This window comes from Zootermopsis nevadensis, unplaced genomic scaffold, assembly GCF_977971745.1.
Source record: "Zootermopsis nevadensis isolate Lab colony 2312 unplaced genomic scaffold, Znev_1.0 Znev_ptg000011l, whole genome shotgun sequence".
Taxonomy (NCBI): domain Eukaryota; kingdom Metazoa; phylum Arthropoda; class Insecta; order Blattodea; family Termopsidae; genus Zootermopsis; species Zootermopsis nevadensis.
In genome coordinates, this window is record NW_028259143.1 from 10,951,102 (window position 1) to 10,972,755 (window position 21,654).

At 39.1% G+C, this 21,654-nt stretch overlaps 2 protein-coding genes across 3 annotated transcripts in view; both read right to left on the reverse strand.

Moving 5' to 3' along the window:
• The window catches only part of Nca (neurocalcin homolog), a 238,737-nt gene extending 218,114 nt beyond the window's left edge, over positions 1-20,623 (reverse strand). Inside the window, exon 1 of one of the 2 annotated variants that reach the window (XM_087347270.1) lies at positions 20,559-20,623. The gene's annotated coding sequence lies outside the window, so the exon portion shown is untranslated. Of the gene's footprint in view, positions 1-20,523 lie in introns of both variants that reach the window. The other variant, XM_087347269.1, reaches the window with a different exon arrangement.
• Positions 1-20,627, reverse strand: part of LOC110828465 (neuronal calcium sensor 2) — a 231,238-nt gene extending 210,611 nt beyond the window's left edge. The window contains exons 1-2 of the mRNA XM_087347271.1: positions 20,559-20,627; positions 19,864-20,079 (exon numbers count right to left, since the gene is read on the reverse strand). The gene's annotated coding sequence lies outside the window, so the exon portion shown is untranslated. The remainder of the gene's footprint in view (positions 1-19,863; positions 20,080-20,558) is intronic.
• Positions 20,628-21,654: the final 1,027 nt, after the last annotated feature.

The window sequence follows — 21,654 nt, forward strand, 5'->3', positions numbered from 1 at the left end:
AGAGGCTCCTAATGTTCCAGGTACCAAATCTCATGTCCTTTTTCAATTGCCGTGGTCGTGCCAAAGAGTCCGTCCTGATCCGAGGCTTGGTTGATTTTTTCGTAACACATATTTTTTTTAAAGGTGAAAGGTTGTTAGCCCTACACCCAACCCCCAACCTGGAGGACCAGGGTATCACTCTTAGTCTAGCGCATCTCCTTAGACCTGTCCGGCTTGGGTGACCCTACCATGAGCCGAAGCTCAGGCCGGCATAGCCCTAAGGGTCATTTGAGCACGCAAGCCTCCTCACCCGGCAGATTGCCTTCGACAAGGTGGTGATACCTCTGCCAACATAAAACAAATAGCTACAGAAAAGTGATTCTTCAACAGACTTCACACTGTACTTTGCGATAGTCTGACCAATACAGCAGCTGTCACCAAATTGCATGCTTTGAGGTAATTGCAAAACCAAACACCTTTGTAACACCGACAGCGGCGCCCGGACGAGTAAGGGCAGCCCAAAACTCGCACGGTAGCACAACGCGAAGTAAGGCGTTTGAAGCCCTTCCGTGTCCTTGAAGTATGAAATTTTTTTGAAGACTTCTTTCGTGTTGGCATTCATAACAGAAGTAACTCTCGGCCTGGAGACCGACCATACTGACTGGGGTTTTCGTTGTTTTCGGGATATTGCCATATCAGGCCACTACCGCTTCCTTCCACATCCCTTACTCACTATCATCCTCTCATTGGACGCAGTAGAGTCTGAGCTACTGAAAAAGCGTAGTTAAATAAACTATAAACAAATAAAACGACTCGAATATAAAAACTGATCAATCAACTAATCCTAACACGAAACAGTCGACAACAATGAATTACTTTTTCATATCTTACCTCAGCTGTATCAATAAGAAACAGCAACACTATGTTTGCAATTGTCCGTTGGCTGAGGGAAGTCTTACATACACGACGTTTCGGGAGTTGGCATTACTCCCGTCTTCGGGTGATTGGTTGTCACGATACCCAATTCTTTTGTAACAATTGTGATCTAAGTAATAGCCCAGCGTTCAAAAAGTCCAGGGTTTTCTATTCCGACCGCTGTCACAAGGATATAAAAAAGTAGTCACTTGAAGATGGGAATAGAACCAACTAGCGAAACGCAATGTATTTCAAATATAATTAAACAATACGCAATGTTCGATATAGTGTTCCTACAATGAATCGACCAGTCACAAACCTTTGGACAATCACTGTATAATTAGTACTTTGTATTAATATCCATGGTATTACAAAAGGAAGATAAGTAAAAATTGGTCAAAATAAGGTGTCGAATGTGGTCTTACAGACTCTGACTCGTGCAGTCTTGGTAAGTTTGAAACCAAGACGTTGTTCAAGACCCGGGACAACAGGAGCTCTCCGTCCATTTTGCAGTCTTCTCACTAAAAGCTGGTTTCAATAGAAACTCAGTAAGAAAGCAAGATTAATATTCTGTTACGGACTACCTACACTTCAATTTTACTTCATCATGCAATTGCACATGAATATGTATAAATGACCGAACTGGGCACTCCGTATTTAAGACGAAAGTCGAATGTCAATGTTGGTCTTCAAGGCCGTACCGCCGTGTGTAGGTAGATACCGACGATTCGGAGGAACATAATGCTTCTATCTTCAAGGCAGTTTATTGCAACAAAACGTGTGTATCTTACCTACAGGCCACAAAGCGTTACAACCCACAACACCAACATCGACAACGTCTTAAGAACGTCAAATCCCAAAACTTATTCATCCAAGTATCAATGAAACTGTGGTCATACATAATCCTTCCTAACTGCCCATTATACACCTTGCGACCGACGTAATCTGATGTCTGAGACATCATTTCTACAAATGACGAAGCTTTGTTCACATATATTACACGTAGCCCTTGACTTTGCTGTATACAGCTGGACACCTATCACCAATGTTATTGTTTGTCTGTCTACCTAATTTCACAACTGGGACAATCAGTCGAAAGCCAACACTGAACGTCACTTCCCATTTTCGAGCTACAGGGTGATCCAAAAGTCCATGTGCACATGTTAGAATAACAAGTATTGGAAGCAGGAAGTTATTCAAATGTCCCTGTACACACAAATGCCCCAAAAGAAGTACTAATTTGTGTTACACATACAGCGACTTCTGGATCACTTACCGCTTCTTAAAAGAGCACAGGGACCTTGTATCGCAAACCCTGTGCAACAGACCGTGCTGTTGAGTCGCAAGAAACAAGATTCAAATTCCATATATAAACATACCACATGGTTTGTTTCGTGACCGTCATCTAGGTGTGACGTCAATGAAAACCTTGAATGGGAAAGATATTGGAATGAAGTCTTCCTGTACGCGTTGCCTGTTTACTTGAAAATGGAAACTCTACGACGAACACAAAACACGTATGTTCGTCAGACTTCATTACCATTTATGTCTGATAAGTTTCTGAAGGAAACAAAATTCAGCCACCTCATTAATATCTATCTAGAACATAAAGAAAGCCCAGTGTTAAACTTCATTTTTAATAGTTTCGAGTTCAGTAGTAGAGGTTATTATATTCAATTTGCATTTTAGTTGAAGGCTACTTTCATACAGACGCATTTTTTCGTTAGCAGACTACGATTCACGATCTGTCGAACGTTCCCGCAAAATTGATTCAATATTTGTTTTGGACAACACAGTATTTATTTTAGCAGCAACAACTATCAGCGTAGCTCTCTCACAATGTTATGCGTTAAAAATGTTTAACATATTCAGTAATTTTCCACGATGCGTCAACGATTAAACGTATTCGGGACACAATAAATTTCAACCAACATTGTTACATTCTCAACTTGGGTCTATTCCTCACAAAGCGAGCAGAACCATCTATAGTCCTGCGTTGGTAACGATGGGTTCTGCAAATAAATAAAATAATGAACCTACCCTACTCAACCTTCCAAAACCCAATGGTAACTATAGGTACCATCTGCTTCAACAATCAGTAACGCTACAATTTGCCAACAGAGTACATTTATGGGTTTCGTATGATTTTGTGAGCAAACATAAAATATTTTCTGAAATAACACTGACCTTTGTTATGGAGACGCAATGGTTTCTCTCTGACGTAGGAACTGAATTTCTTAAATATTATTTTAGTTGATATCCGAATTTCAAAGGATTAAGCAATCAACACCATCGATCCGTATTTTCCTAAGCATGGTCCTCAGTTCAGGATTCACATTTCATTGGGAAAGTGACAGAATTAACAAAACGAAATTTCACAGACCCGCAAACTGGAATAAACGATCACAAAAATCGGCATTGACCGTTCCCACAACACAAAAATAGCATTTGATCTGCATTCCAAAAACAAGATGTAGATTGTGAGGGAATCCACTGGCGTATTATCGTCAATGTGGCAATGACCCTCCATAAAAGACGAGGAATTTCTTCACCAGTTGAGAGAGTATCATATTTTCACTGACAGCTGTGATCCATGGAGTTCAGTTTGTAAATATACGAAACAAACTAAACAGAGAAACGAAATATTTAGTAAACGTCTATAATATGTGCCAGACTTAGTAAAGTATTAATATGCATCACATTTTGAGTTCTTACGCACTTTTACTCATTTAAAAATATTTCGGTAACGTGTGGTAACAGCAGTGAGACCTTGTTCTGCGTCATTTTGTTATCTCGTCGGCTTATGTTCCTGCTTTTTGTTAAAATGTGCTATCATTCTTCTTAATTACGCATTTCATCTGAGTTTACAACTGCACTGTATTAGAATGAGATGCTTTTCTCGCAGATAGCAAACTGTTAGAACATCCTCTGCCACTCCTGCAATTTTATTACTCGTTAGTAAAATGACGTTAATAGGTTGACGTTTTCTAATTACATATACATGTGTATGTATATATATATATATATATATATATATATATATATATAAAACAAAGCTTGTAGAATAACACGAATATAGTTTATGCATACATAAATTTATAATATTATCACTGTTATTATTACCATTATTCCATCTATTCGCCACTTTATAGGGTATTTACTTCTACGAGGTGCGATCGGAAAGTTTCAAGACTGTGTCAATAGCGGGCGAACCGGATGTAGTACGAGCTTCTGCCGCTAGGGGGTGCGGCCTACATTCATAGTGAATCAGTGTGCCAGCCGGCATCATCGAATTAGCATTTGTTTCTTAGTTACGGGCGTTTTGGTAGTGCATTACACCGACCCTCCTGCGATTGCGGAATGGCGGATTTTCATGAACAAATCAAATTTTGCCAAAGACTCGCCAAAACGGCCACGGAAACCTATGAAATGCTAAAGCAAGCATTTGGGGAGTCCGCAATGGGTCGTGCACAAACTTTTGTGTGGCATTCACGTTTTAAAAATGGCCGAACCTCTGTCGATGATGACGAGCGTTCTGGACGACCATCTTCGAGCACAACGCCCGAAAATGTTACGAAGATTCGGCAGGCCATTCACGAAGATCGACGTCGTACCATCAACGACTTGTGCGACATTGTTGGGATAGGCTATGGGACCTGTCAGCTGATTCTAAAGGAAGAACTCCACATGCGACGCATCATAACAACGCGCCAGCGCACACCGCCCTCAAAGTTCGGCAGTTTTTGGCTTCAAACACCATGGCCGTCATCCCGCACCCTCCTTATTCGCCGTGTGACTTCTTCCGCTTCCCAAAGATGAAAATTCAGCTAAAGGGAAGGAGATTTGAGACGATAGAAGAGATTCAGGCAGAATCGCAGATGGTGCTTGACTGGCTGACAAAGAAAGATTTCCAGTGATGCTTCCAGGCTTGGCAGCGGCGCTGGGATCGTTGTGTTCACTCCCACGGGAACTACTTCGAGGGTGATGGATGAATTTAATACCTGAGATAAGTGTACGGGTTTTTATAGGCGCAGTCTAGAAACTTTCCGATCGCACCTCGTATGTACCCGAGACAAACCTTGTGCAGCAGCTAAATACATTTTGTTTTTAAAATGTATTGCATGTATTATATACTTTTATTGTGAAAGATGACTATATATTTTACGACAGCGTCTTTCGAATGATGTATGAAGATCCCAAAATGGCAGTTTTCTGCAGTTCCCTGATGTTGTGTTCGCTCGGGATGTTGGCGAAATATTTTCTGAGTGACTTGGAGAAAGTTCCAGTTGCTCCTATAATTGTTAGTATTACTTTTGCTTTCATTTTCCACATTCTCTGTATTTCAGTGAGAAGGTCCTTTTTTTCAAGATCTCCTCCACTTTCTTCTTAATCACATTTCTGTCGGTTTGTATTCCTATATCAATTAAGAGACAAGTTCCACTATCTTTATTGAATTGCATTGAATTATTATTCAATAAAATCTTCTCGGGCAATCAGCCGCGTTAACTGGTTACCGTAGTAAACCGACGTTTCGGGAACCACCTCTGTCCCCATATCAGAGTCGGTTTACTACGGTAACCAGTTAACGCGGCTGATTGCCCGAGAAGATTTTATTGATTGTACTCAAATCCTATACGAATTATTATTATGAATCAAATGTTTGGTTGGTCCACAAACAGCCAAAAACTTCGGGCTTTTGGCCGTCATAACTCGACTGCTTGCAGCCCAGATGAAACCGTAGCCACGGCTCAAACCATGAGATGGGCGGCTACAGTGAGTTGGGGTCGTGCGCACGTAGTAGTCGGAGCGACCCAAGAAGCACGGCCTTTTGCATCCGGCTGAGTATTGCTTCAGCGTTACGCTGGCATGCCGGAATGAGCTTGATGTTAGCCAGCAGTGACGACTTGACTCCTCCAAGAACTCCAATTATAAGGACGATTAATTTGACAGTAAATCCTGGATACAGCTGTCTTAGCTCAAACACAAGGTCTTGATACTTGGTCCGTTTTTCAGTCTCCTTCACAACTATGTTTGTTTCAGCCGGGGCCGAAAACTCAATGACATACACAGTGCGTTCAGAGACATCGATGAGATGCCTGGTACTGGGGAACGAATAGTTCCAATAAATTTTACATTTGTCATTCTCAACAACGGACTCAATGTCCCCAGGAGCGTACGGCAAAACGGGGGTCTTATCTATGCCGTAAAAGTGTCTCAGGTGGTAATAGAGTATACGTAAAGCAGCATTATGTCGATGAATGTAGGCGCAGCTGGCATAGTGTCTACATGCAGACAGAGGATGCATCAGAGTCTCTGGTTGCATTCGGCATGCTCTGCAGACAGTATCCGCTACCCCCACACCCATCACCATTCGGCGATACACAAGTGTGTTTACAATACCATCTTGGCACGCGAAGATGAAATCCTCGGTTTCAGACTTTAGTCCAGCCGACCGTAGAAAGGCGAACGTCAGATCTTTTGACAAGCCCATTTTTTCTACATTTACGAAGAAGGCCCCATGCATGGGTTTATCTGCATGTTGTTTGAGCAACAAAGTTTGCTCAGCCTTCTTAACAGTGCCCTTGAATTGATCTGACGTCAGCATCGAGAGGGGCAACTGTCTTCGCCGTCTAACTGAACTGATGTCGAAGTCAAATTCGACGTCATTTGCTGCTCTCTTTGCCGCCTGAAATATAAACGCCCCTACACCCGCAGACTCATGCGAACATACGAATGTTAAGAGGAAATCAGAGATATTTATGATGGACTGTGCTGTACCCAGTACTTTCCTGTTAAGATTTTCCAGACCCAAGAGTCCTCTACCTCCAAGATGACGTAAGAGGTATATGAGTTACACGGATGATTTGGGATGAAGACTTCGGTGCATGGTCATAATTTTTCTGGTGTCCCTGTCCAAATTTTTTAATTCATTAACTGTCCACTTCATTGCTCCAAAAGTATAGAGCAGGATCGAAACAGCAAGCAAGTGACGTTGTTCCTACCAGACGGCTCAGAACTCTCAAATCTGTCGTAGGGTTTGCTGCAAAGCCTCTTTGACTTTAGACACATCCTGGACATGACTCTCACTCACACCAAGGTCTCTCCGGTAATAAGATGGTGTATGATGCTTCTGTGCACGAGTTGGACGTCTTCGCCGAAATCTCTATTTCTCCCCCTTTTCAAATGCAGAACTGCACACTTGTCCAATCCAAATTCCATGCTTATATCCTGACTGTATACTTGCACGGTGTTCAGTGCACTTTGAAGGTCACTGTCGCTGACGACACAAAGCTTTAAGTCATCCATATAAAAAAGGTGGGTGACTTTATGCCTGCGGTTGGAAGGTACACCTCACACGAAACCGCGTTCACGTCTTAGCACAACGGAAAGAGGTAGTAGCGAGATGCAGAAAAGAAGAGGACTCAAGCTGTCACCTTGATATACCCCGCGGTGGTAGCATACCAACTCAGTTGACACAACACGCTTCCCAGATGTCAAAATGAAGCGCGTTTTCCGGAGCGGTGGTAGATTTTCGATGCATCTCACTATGTCAGGTTGGACTTTCAGCACTTTGAGCAAGATGACAATCAGCTCATGAGGAATTGTGTCGAAAGCCTTCTTGTAGTCCGCCCAGGCCACTGACAGGTTGCGTTTATACTGGACAGCATCTTGACAGATGCATCTGTCAATCAACAGATTGCCCTTGCAACCCGTAATGCAATGTTTCGAGCCCCGATCGTATACCTCTTTCCAGGTGGGGTCGACGTGCTGCAGTGTGCGTTCGTTCAAGATGGAGGTAAACGCTTTGTACAAAGTACTGAGACAGGTAATGGTCGGTGGTTTTTTGTATTAGACAAATCTCCTTTCTTTGGGATGAGAACAGTGCGCCCTTCTGTCAACCAAGGTGGAATGGGCTCTGTACTAGACAAGAGAGATATGTACATACGAGACAGATGCTTGTGTGTGCTCGTGAATGTTTTCCGCCAAAATATGTTGATAGCATTTATTTCAGGAGCCGAAAATTTATTTCTGCCAGTAAAGGTAGATTTCACATCTTGTTCGGTGACTATCAGGGGCACATCATCCTCTAAGTAGCGATCACAGAACTGCCGTAAGAGGCCAATGGCTGGAGAATTTATGTTTAACGAAAGCCTATTTTCGTAAAGTTCGTTACAGAATGATTCGACCTGCGTTGCAGTTGGCGGGATATGAACAACTGGAGTGTTATTTCTAAAGAGAGGGGAAGGGCATACACGAAAGATGGTGTTCTCCTTCACTGTCCTATAACGTATCACTAACTTATTATTATTATTATTAGAATTAGAATTATATTACAAGTTGCGTCGCCCTCTGTAGACTAGTGGTTAGCGTGCTCGCCATGGACCCAAGATTCGCGGGCTCAAACCCGGCCGAGGTCGATGCATTATTAAGGGTGAAGTAAAGCGGGCTGTCCCATGTCGTAGATCTACGGCATGTAAAAGAACCTTACGAGCATGCATGATGTTTCGTAAGCAAAACTCAGCGGCCATTTCTAACCCAAGTCTCCCCTGATTCATTACTGGATTGCTCTAGTCAAAACAGGATTGAGTAGAAATTGTGCAGGGTCAGTGGGCTGGTCACTCACTACTCCGAAAAGGAGGCGGCGTAAACCCACAACTATGTTGTAGAGCCAAGAAACAACAACATATTACAAGCTGCAGCCACCTCCACGGAAAAGGGAGTAACACGCGTAGAAACGTCCGGTGCGTACATAAAATAAACGCATAACGAGAAGTCATATACTTCTGTTCAGATGATTCATGTTCCAAAACTCGAAACGGATTTCAATAAACATTTCTATAGGACGCAAAAACTAAAATCTGAATTTCAGTATAGTACCTAAGAATCAATACAACAAGTACTTCATATGGAGTTAAAATTCCATTTCGAATTTCCCAAAAACCCACTCACCGTGCAGAAAATGTGAAATTTCTCCTGAGCGTAATTAATCACCACGCCATAAAAACGTAGTATGGGACAGTGGAGGTATAGCTCCATTCAGTAACTTCGTTTTATCCCCCCCCCCCAAAAAAAGCCACTTAGTACCACCGGACAGGACGCTCAGAGGGCTCCAGAACCGGTCTCGAAGAAGTTATAAAAGAAAATCCGTGCCGAAAATCTAACCCCATTTGTCGAGCTAGTAGCTCTGTGGCTACACTGAGCTATTCCGGCCCCCGAAAAAAACAGTCTTATTAAAATACTCGCATTTTTAATTTCCATGGTCTATAGGCCTAAAACAAAAAATACAGGCCTCGTACAAAAAGGTGCTTCATTTCATTTATAAGAAAATGCTCAACGCACATTATCACAAAATAGAGGCTGTCCCGAGGATCTGCTGAGTACCCCACGATCGCTAGATTTCTACGGCATTCTATATTTATATCATCAAAATTATCGAAAACATGAACATGAATTTCGTCATAGTTGTTGAGATCTCTATTCTGGTAGAAGTTTACCAACGTTTCAGACGTGCTTACTGTCTCCATCGTCAGGGCAATAAGTCTATTTTCCCACACGCAAACACAAATGTGAATTTCAATAATCATATTTACAACTTATTGAACTGTAAGATGTACAGCAGCTGTTCACAAGTAGCTATTTGACACGCATATTGAACTTCTATTAAAATAATGACGTTTGGTCGGACATCGTGTTTAATTCAAGTAATGAGTCGGTATAAAATAGCGAATACGGCGCAATTTCACATGTCCTCATCGGGATCTTAATTTTTATTCCACCATACTAAACCCGCAAAAAGTAAAAAAAAAATTGAAGAAACTACAGACCCACATGCACACAAGTTCTTGCAACACACAAACGAATGCACAAGAGTGATGACATATCGCCGACATTGGAATTTTATGGTGTCATGCTTCAATTTGTTTTCAACGTGACATACCGCATGGATATAATCTTCATCCTACGAGCAATCAACATTTCGCTTCGGGAAACATACAAACTCATTTTATGAACGATCCGTTACGTGTGTATACGATCCAATTTGTACACATCAGTTGAGCTCAATCATTAAATTTTGATTGCTGAAAAAATACCGTCAACAGTGCGTCCAGACAAATGAGCTTACGTTTCTTAACTTCTTCGTGTCGCTATAGCCCGATTTCACTATTGGACACCTTCATTACTATTGTCTGCATCAGTATTTATTCCAAGAAGCAGGAGTAGTCAGTGGTTGAGAAAATGACAATTGCAAGACCTCTGCCACAAGATAGAATAAGTAAAATATCCCTGAACGAGATGCGAACTAACGATTCCAGTTGAGATTTAAGGTTCTGACGCCGGCGAGTATGAAGTGGCTGTCTTATGGCTAACTCACAGCCCTGATATAGAAGGCAGCTACCGACTCCTCAAGGAAAGTAGCCATGGTAGTTCTCGTTAAACGAATTGCAGCTGCATGTGTCCTACGACATTCTGTACTTTTTGGCGATGCAACCTTCCCATTCGGGACAAAGAAGTACAAACCCTCCACCAGAACAACCGATGACAGACCAGTTGCCTGTCTTCAGCAAATTTAATACTGTAGACACATTTTCTCCAAGGAAAAAATGGCTATTGCATAGTACAATTGCCAACTGAAAGAAAAATATCGGTCACCTGAAAATAAATCAGCTTACGAAGTCTTCTTGTTTAACAACCGTATGGTTCAGGTTTTAAAAATCTAACCTGAAACAATATTTGGATAGATGGCTCGAAGATTTAGTAGACCTCAGTCTGCAAGAATTAATTTCATTTGTGCTTCGGAAGACAAAGAAAACCCTCGAAAAACAGCCCGATATGATGTCTAAAGGTCAACGTTTGGACAGGGGATCTCCCATACACAATCCTTCCACCACGACGTTATTTTCAAAACGTACAAGTTGACAAAGTCTTGACAAATATGTAAAATAAAACGTTCCGATGTAACAGAATCACCCATTTCAAGACACGGCACTAAAACATGAAAAACTTACCGGCCTTCTTTCAACTCGTGGGAAACCGAAAGCAACTTCGCAAACTTGTTTTCAGGAAAAACGCAAAATGGAGGAAGCGATAAATTTGTCGCCCATAGCAGTTACACTGGGATGGACTCACCAAGCAAATCTTCTATGTTTCGCGCCCTAAAATTCTCCGCCTACCCTCCAAATTTGTATTTAAGCCCCGGCCTCTTGAATATCAAGCAGACACGCAACTTACGAACGACAAGGGTATCAAACGACGCTATATGATACCCAGGAACAGATGTGAGGATGCAGTTCAAACGAATGCCACACTGCTCCTGAGGATTAGAAATTGGAAAAAGGCAGCGGAGGATAGGACCGAATGGAAGAGGAGAACTGAGGAGGCCATGGACCGAATACAGACCGGAGAGCCATCGAAGAAGAAGATATGAACTGCATCGGCTATATGAATCGTATGAAATCAGAGAATAATATAACTGATATATTCAAAATAGAAGAAAGAACAGCCATAAAATATTTAAAGTTACTGGAAATTAAGAGCGTAAACTACCAAAGACTACGGTGAAGATAACTGGTTTTCAGATCACATTCGGGTCCGGGACCTACCAAAGTAAGATGCGTTGACACTGTTCTACCCAGCATTGCTCTGTAACTCTATCCACTTCCCAAGCACTGTCACTTCAACCTTGAAAACTGAGACAGTAAGTTTATCCGAAACGCTGGAATCTACCGACGAGTCCACACGGCGCCAAAATCCAGATAACATCATTTCCTCATGGCCATGAAAAACTCAAATCTCACAAAACAGTTCACTTAAAAGAAACAATGAAAAAAGAAATTGTAATAGGCGCTTGAGGCTCGTTCTCTAAACACCTTAATGTTATTTAAGCCAAAGTCAGAACTGATGGACACAACTATAAACATTTGTTCCAAAGGTTCAATGTTCGGATGCACTGCAGTTTAAGGTTAGGTATACGGGAAAAAATACAAAACTGTTGTCGTGAAACCTTACGGGGAAAAGATGGCGTGGGAGAGCTAGTCACAAAATTAGAGGATAATTTTAAGAAAGAGGATCCTAGAGTGTGGACCAAATACACTTGTCTCAGGATAATGAAAAAAAGGCATGTTTTTGTGAAACACGGGACCCGAAGTTTCGGAGGTGCTTGTTACCCCTTTCGTCAGGGCGATTTTCCCTGATTATGAAGGCAGCAAGCACCTCTGGGCGATTCGCCCTGATGTTGGAGGAAGCAAGTACCTCTGTAACTTCGGTAAACGTCTACCAAACTACAGAGCGCAAAAACCCAGAGGACAGCCATCTTCATACTCGTAGCTGTGAGAAATCTCACGTTTATGAACCTTCGGGTTCCATTAAAGGAGCGAAAATTCTTAACCCGCTGAGCAAATATCAACCACTCAAGAACTACACTCCTTTATGAGTTAATGTGAGGCCCGGCCGTAGTTTTATTAGACTGATGTGAGGTAAAGTAAAATACGCCCATCAGTTTTCAGTTTAAGTTCCCACATCAAGTTTGTTAACTAATTTTGGGTGTTAGCGTCTGACCTACAGACTTAACTTCCCTTTTGTGCTTTAATTTGTTGCACTTTGTGCAAAGAATGCATAAAAATGTACAAACACGTTTTCATTTAATTCTGAATAAATAAGACTGACGTAGCGTTTACTAATAACTCGGCGTGATGACAGAATATTTCTGGTTTTTACTTTCATTTTCAACGTTGTTAAGAGACAGTCTATAAATCGATTGGAATGACATCTACTAAATGGTGCGCTGGTCCATTACGTCTCGCTCGAAATCCAAGCGCACAGCACTTTCGATTTTATTCCATGAATAACATGGATTACAAAAACTAACTCCAATAAAAGCTGCATAACTACACAAAGATACTTTCGTACCTTCGATATTTTTATAATTTTAACTTTTCGACAGGCGTTTGTAAGAACAATAACTCAACGATCCAGCACAAAATTTCCTAAATTTATTAGAATTTTCAAATAACAATTGTCATTAATTATCGAGATGTAGTTATTTTTGTGCAGTATTCACCGATCGCAACAAGCTTGTAATTGTCACAGAACGAAGACTTACTTTCCGTTCTATATTTGCAGTATAGAACATCGTACAAACTGAGATCACTGCCATTTTCAAATTTTAAGCCGTTTTTTTGGGCTTAATAGCGTTGTGTTAAAAATTCACAAAAGAAAAGTTTAATCTGTTGCGAATTTAAGAAGTGTGTATTTTTATTTGATGTTGCTCCATATCTGTAGATAGCAAAAGAAAAACTCGATGTCTGATTCTGGACATAACAGAGTTAGAAGCTTAAATGCTGATTTCAATTACGGAGATTCTACACATCTTATATTCTCTCGTGCCTGTAGCAAACTCAGTATTTGTGGAATGGCTGGCATGATGCAGCTTTGACTGGAAGGGCAGCTGTTATCCAGTCCAGCTGCGCCGAACTCACTCAACTCGCAAATCCGTCTATACCACCAGTCCGTGCTGCTTTACCCTAAACACCTGGTGAGCTAACACCAGCATTATTGAACCCCAAAGGTTCATTACAGTCCTCACAAAGAGCCGGGCCTTGGGTCGCTATCCTGAGAACATATATCCAATCCACGGTCTGACATACTAACCATTTATTTTCGTTCCAAGTTAATGGTAGTAGCCCCCCTACAAATCCCTAGTTTTTTTAAACAACAGCCTATATATTGTACTCATCTCTCTCACGCCTGCTACAACCACCGTCCATCACATCCTCCTTGATGCGATCACTTTAATAATATTTGGTGAACAGCACAATTTTGAAACTCCTCATTCTGTATATGATTTGACGCTTTCGCGGAGACTAAACTTTTCGGACAATCAGCCGCATCAATTTAATACACAAAGCTACCAACATTTCGGGAACTCTAGGTTCTGATGCACCGTCAATTCCTCCCTCGTGTGTCCAAAATTGTCCTCGGTACCTTGTTCTCAAACAGTCACTATTTATGTTCCGCCATCAATGTGAAAGACTATTTTTCAAGCCTATACAAAACAGTGGGTAAAATTACCTCTAAGTTCGAAAAAACTGCTAAACTGCACCGAAAGCCGTCGGGCTAATATATGTTCGCGTCGGACCAAAACAACCAGTACTGTTTTATTATGTATAAAACTAAAATTGAAAATTATATTTGTCAAAACCGTTAATCGTTCAACACAAAATACGTATCTGGTTTCTTCTTCAACTTTTACTTCAACTAATATTATGTATGACGTAAACTATATTTAACAAAATAAGACAAGGGAATTACCACGCAGTGCCAGATAACGTGATATGTGTTGCAAGTGTTATCTGCAATAACACAATGTCCAATGTCGATGACAGTCGATATCGTAACGAACGTATTCAGAAACCATGTGTATTCCGTTGTATTTAAACACTAGATCTGAAGATCACATTAGTTTACAAAATCAAGTACGTCAAACCTTACTAAAAACAGGATATAACCGGTCAGAAATCGGCATTTGTTACGATATAATTACATGCAGACTGGTTGTTACTACGAAAATACCAGGTGTAAAGACAATGGCTAACTATTTCCTTTCATTGTGAAATGCTTAAATCATATCGTTATCATACTAATGTGACGTTTGACGCCATCTTTCATAAAATGGACGAGGACATTCTTTTACAGCATATTTTAAATTGTAGAAAACAGCACGGCAGCAACTTTTTAAACAATAAGAATGTGAACAAAGAGGCTCCAGAGCTTCTGATTGGGCTAGATAAGGTTTCTGGAAAGCACGTGTGCCTAACAATCGACTCTCATCGTCATACCCGCAAGGCTGTGGGCCTAAAAATCTTTCGCTTATAGCTTGTACACACCTATAAACATTGTTGGCGAACAAGTTTCGTCCGTCTTTGCAAACAGCCCGCAAACAAATATTCGGTGTAATGTATCCTGTTTCCCGTTGCAAATGGAAAGCAAGATAAAATGTTTGCAAGTGTGGACTTGTTTATAAACACGGCCTCAGTCTATCGCGAGCTTCCACTTAGGCAAGTGCTCAGAATGTGGACAGCAAGAATATGTTGTTGTTTTGCAACCAATCACTTCAAATAAGTACTTCTGACAATATTTCCAACACCAGTTCCATCTTCTACTTTCAAATCTGCCAAAAATTTATCGCCTTACGTGCCTTATTCACCAACGTGTATGATTTCTTCGTCGTCACCTTTAATGTAACAGAAAAATATGGCAAGCTCAAATTCCAGTCTGACTATTCATTGGGGTGTATGCACGCGAAACAGTGTTTGCCAACAATTTTTGTAAGTGCGCAACAGGACAGCCGCAGGATGGAAGCAACATTCTTAAAACATTCAAAGCACGATCAATTTTCGTCTTTTATTGTGTGCCATGTTTGAATCAAGTGCACAGAAGAATCAAAACACACAAGACTCTTATGTTGCACCATGTTTTACATGGTTACGAAAATTCGTCAATCACCCTGAAAACAAAACAGACCACGGGTGTTTGAGAACATTGGGCTAAGGCGAATGACGCCATGTAGTCTTTCTTGTATGTGGATTATAAACGTTTGGAGAAACTGTCACCTCCATCTTCAGGGCTGAAGGTCAATTAAGCCGTGAAGATTGTGAGCAAATATCGAGCTTCTGAAGGTCACTTCAACCCTGAAGATGGAGGTGATACGTTCGTACGAAACATTGGTAACCCATTTACAACACTACACAATATCACAACCCAGAAGGTAGCCACTAACATCCTCGCCAACGTGAGAATCTCAAATTTCAGATGTTGAAGAGAATATTTAAACTTAAGAGGGAGGAAGTAACAGGAGGCTGAAAAAACATAAGCAACTTCATAATATGTATTTTTCATGAGACATTATTATCGTGATCAAAGCAAGGAACATAAAACAAACGGGACGTGCAGTAAGTACGTGGAAATGAGGAATGACTAAACTCCAATCGAAAGTAACCTTGGGATACATGACATTATAATATTAAAATAAATGACAAAGCCATAGTACGTAGCTGTGGACCGAACTGAACTAGTCAGAACAGCATCCAGAGGTGGGTTCTTGTGAACATGGTAAATGAACTTTTGATTCCGTGAAAGGCAGAGATTTTGTGACTGAGCTGCCATTAACTTCTCCGGAAGGACTATGCTCCGTGGAGGTTGCTGAAGTCGACTCGTTAGGCAGTGACACTCTGATCGCAATATTGCACCTGTTCACTCCCACGCACGAACTACCCACAATGATACGTGTTAGAAGCCTTCTTCCACCTTGCATACGTTCTATTTATGAACAAGGTCTGTTCTCGGTATATTCACGCATTCGCGACAAACGGAAATGACGTAGACACGTAATTTTCAAACTTAAGTTAGGTTCTTTTATTCAACGACGTCACGAGACGGTTATCATCTATCAAAATGTGACATGATAGTTGTTGTAAAGACTAAAGAATACTTCGGAAATCTGTATTTCGGATGAGATTCAAACAGCAAACCTTCCGAATACCGAATAACCGTAGAAATCACTACACCGCAACATTACTCCATTTGAATCTCATTCTATTAGCTATAACCGTCATTTATATGGCAGACAAAAACACTTCAAAGTTCAAAACACAAGTTAAATACTTAAAAAGGTACCCCGTTTACAGTTGTAGTTTATTTTTACGAAGACAAGGGTAATATTACACAAAATCAGAAAGTCAAATATCACATCCTAATGTAACAACTTTTATCAACATATTTCTGCTTCCTCTCCAGTTAATTATCTGAACAAACCACAGGAAATATAATTCTTCTTGGGATGCCAACAGTCCCTCAAATAATAATAAATAAATAAATGTCTAATTTCTTACATGTGTCTGACATTCCCCACCAATCTATTCCTCAATTTGATCACCCATTTGGTGAACAGTACCAATTATAAAGTCCCTCATTATATGTACAATTTTCCCTGGCCTTCTGTTAGTTCCTCTCTCTTCGGTCCAAATATTCACCATACTCTGTCCAGACACCCTCAAACTTTCCTAACAGTTAATTTTCCACCTGTTGCTGTACACATTATTACTCTAACAATGTTAAACAAAAATATTTTTATATTAAACATTTCAAACAGTATGAAAAAAGGACAATGATAATCAAAAAAGTGACAAACTAGATGTAATGGATGAAATGTACAATAAAGAAAGCAGAAGTCATAATAATGTTACAAACATTTCTGAATTTGGCAAACATATTCCAATTAAATGACTATGGCTAATGTGTTTTGGGAAATTATGGTGCCCTTACACATAACAATGACTTAGAACTAAATAGGAAAAACAAGAACTATAGGATTTGTATGTAAATTGCAGGGAATAAATCTGAGTTCAAATCATGAGTCCAAGAAAGAGATAAAATTATATTTTTTTAAGCACCTATAAAATTATGTTGTCTGAGATTTGAGATTTTCATGGCAGTAAAAATGCTGATACTCATCTTCTGGATTGTGTAGGTGGTTACCAACATTTTGGAAGATGGCGGTGAGATGTTCCTTCGAAATACTGGCAACAATCTACAAGACTACATGGCATCACAATCCAGAAACCACAACTGATAAGCATTCAGAACTCCTTTTCAAATATACTGTCAGTATAGATTTGACATGGATCAGTCAAGTAACAAACAAAAAACCATACTGGCCTGACTTTTTGTTAATAACTCAATGTATCACAATCACACATCAAGTCTATCAATCCATTGCGTGGGATCTGACACCTAGCTAGAGGATCTTGCATTTCCAGTGCAAATGGACTGCGTTGAGGGTGACATTCCACATCTCCAAACAGAATAAAAAATAGCCTGTCATTTTTACATTTATTATTCAAATGTTATTGCATATTTTTAAATTAAAAAATGTAATTCTTTACACTTTCCAACACCTTGTGAAAATAGAGGTAAACTGCCACGTAGGCAGATGAATATGGTAAATCCACTGACAGAATCAAATATGCCTATATTACACTAATACTTCACTATTATCATAATAATCACTGCTGCTATTATTAAAAACCATATCATATGGATATAACACGTTCCCTTCAGATGTTACAGGACAGTAACCAAAATATTCGGAGTTCCGAACATACGCAGGGATGGAATATTAGCCAGCAAAGCAATCATCTACCAACTAGCCAAGATTCTCTTATCATACTTAAAGGAACTCATTTTTTCTACAAACACCATTCCTTTACTGCTGTATGGAAATGTAAGTCCAACCGGATTGGTAACTGCATCTAAACAAACACAGGGCAATCCTGACTGCTACAGCTAAATTGGTCATAAAAGATCTACGTACAAATCAATATATGTTAATTTAACTTTAGTACTCTCTTGTGCAGTAAACAAAGTTTCCTGTAGATACTATTACCAATCTATTCATTACTATTCAATCTGAGATCAGGGTTCTCATGATGTTAAATATGTTGACTGTGATATTATGGTTTGTGACACAATGTAGTTTTGTAGGCGGTTACTAATTTTTCATAAGAACATACTGACATCATCTTCTATGACCATCCATTAAACCACATGGTGTCACAACCCAGAAGACCACAAGTGTGCAATTTATTTGTTGCACAGCACAAATAGAAGTATCCTCTCGCAGACATTTTAAATCCAGATTCTGAGAAGACGCTTTAAGGAATCAAGTACACATGGCAATATCTAACCTTTTGTGCATAAGCGAACAGATGACTTATACCCATTAATAGAATATTTATGAACAATGCAAAAGTAGACCAGTACTGGCAAGTTCCTACTCTTACACCATTATTTCAACATTACATTGTAAGACAGCAAACGATAAGTCACCAAACATGTCAAAATTATTTTTGTAAACAGACATGCAATGCTAACTATTCATTCACACATAAGACTTGGACATGTTAATAACACACAGTTCAATATAGTATGTTATTTAGCACATGCAAACTGAAATTGTTCATCACAAATTTTCAAGGTCTCTGTACTAAAGTTAAAAGTTCTTCGTTCTTTCAAGAATAGTGAGACAGTACTTTCATATAGCTCTTTCCTCCAAATCTTCATTTCTAATTTAACTTTAAATTAATTCATGAAATGAAAGAAAAATGCTAGAAGTTAACAAAATTCATGGTTACTGAACTATATTTTTCCTAATTCCCTTATCACCATAATTTCAACATAACCTCAACCTAACTTCTATTCAAAAAATCCACACTTTAAGACTTAAAAGGAAAATATTTCTATTTTAATAATAACTGTTTACTTACAATGTTCTATTCAATGCAGACATCTTAAATTGTGTACAAAACCACCTGTGTCAATATAAACAAATGACTGACACCAACTAGCATTACCATCCTCAACAACTAAGTGTTGTCTTACAAAAACAATGAGTGTATGATAAAAAACTGCAGCAACAAACTTCACCAGTAAATAAATTACTGCCAATTTTTCTCAGATTTTAGACGTGTATGTCTAAAAAAATTACAGCAATAAAACTGATCCATGTAAAGGAGATAAGTGCAAAACAAATTACATAAAAGGTATGAGCATTAAAAATACATATGTCATGTAAGAGTATAATGTTGATATGATGGACAAAATAATTATTATGTGATCATTCACAGTTTTGCATTCAACTATCAACAATTACAAAATTACTGTTCTCAAAATCTGTTCCATCTTTTTACACAGAGCAAAAATATTTTCTTTCTAACATGCAAACAGTCATTTTCTTCTTTGGCACATTCTTTTTTCAGTGTATGCAAATATTCACTCATGCTCCCTGATGTGATCATATAGGCTGTCCCATTTCTCCTGTCACTAAATTCCTCAGATCATACAAACATCATAAGTCAGAGTACACTTTGAAATGAAAATAAAATGATAACATAATAAAAACGAGGTTCACCTTACCTTCAGTACAGAGAAAATGGAATCCAGTTCACAATTCACTGTTGATGGTGATTATAGAGTTTACACAGTTCCAGTCTTCTAATCATCACTTTTTAACACCGTAATATTCCACACTTATAAAATGTTTCCAACGTACAGAAACAAAATATAAAAAAAATAAGAACGACATAAGTCGGCAGTCCAAACTTGTTCTTGTGGTTAAATCCCTGTTGGTTGCTTATTTGAAAGTTGATTACAATAACAGAAGCATTCAATCACACACTCAATCATACATACACACATAAATATATATTCATTGACAAGACCAACTAACAAAAAAGGAGAGCTAAAACTCGAAAGTTAACATCAAACATCAAGAGTAAAATTAAACCTACATAAGGAGCCAGAAAAATATTACAGTAAATGTAAAAAAGAAATTACACTGGCAGAGTTGGACATATGATTCAAAATTCAATACACAATCAAAACCTAAAAACAGTGTTTCTCTCAGAGAAACATGTCAAGTGTGTTATTCGAAAGATTTCCCTTGCAGCTGGGGGTGTTGTATGAAAACACACGTTATCAATCGCATATACATAAAACTGCCTTCTTACAAATTTATTCTATATAAATTTAACAGTTACCCGTATTAAAGACAAACATACATTCTACTCTACAAACCTAAATATTCGTGCCTGTTAGTAAGCCACAAATACCTTTAAGTTTCAAAACATGTTCATCGACAGACTACACGACCACTGTCAGAGATGCCATATTGGATATTGTATAAAACAGCTAGTTAGAAATAACGTGCCGTCTCATTGGCTTTCTTCCTTGTTCTTACAACGATAACCATTGGCAGAAGCCTCTACTGATCATTTACGCGCCATAATATGAAATCAAAATATTACATCATAACCGCAAATAGATACCAATATTTAAGTTAGGAAATAAAAATTACTTCTTTCACATTCATGAATTCCGAAGTTATAATAAAATTAAAATATGACCGAATTTACATATGTAAATGTATAACTACTGAACGAAGAACGAAGTACTGTAAACACTGATAATGAAAATACTGTATGTAGTCCTGTAACTAATACTGAATACATGTGTATCGTCTTGTAACGATGATTTAATGACAAAAACTGTAATCACTCATGTGTAAAGAGGAGAGAATTAGCGAGCACAGAAATCATCACCTCAGCCACCTGTTTGTAAATATTTCTGCCTTCCGAAGGCCAACCAAATTCGATATGCAATTCTTTCTTTCCTTCTTGAAATTTAAATAAATTATACAAGATTTAGACATCTGCCTATATGTTTGTACAGGAACGTAAAAATAAAGTTGTATATTATAACTTTATCCTAAACAAGCGGAATGAAGGAGTCAACAAGAGTTTGCCGCTGATGTTTGTAACCGTACCAGTTCAGTTCACACACTTTAAAACCCATTTCATGATTCTCCCATCTACGCCCTTATCTCCCAAGTGGGTATCTTCCCTTCACATTTTCCGACTAAAATGGTTGATGCATTGCGAATGTCTCCCTTGTGCCCATCTCTTCCTCCTTGATTTTATCATCCTAATAATATTTGGTTATGAGTACAAATTATAAAGCTCATGGTGCAATTTTCTTCAAGTTCCTTTTGCTTCCTTTTCCTTAGATCCATATGTTGTCCTCAACACTTTGTTTTCAGAAACTCTCAATATGTTCTTTCTTCCTTTAAAGTGAAATAACAAAGTAAACATCCACACTCAACAGATAACGCTATAGTTTAAAATATAATCTTCGTGTTATCAGATATGA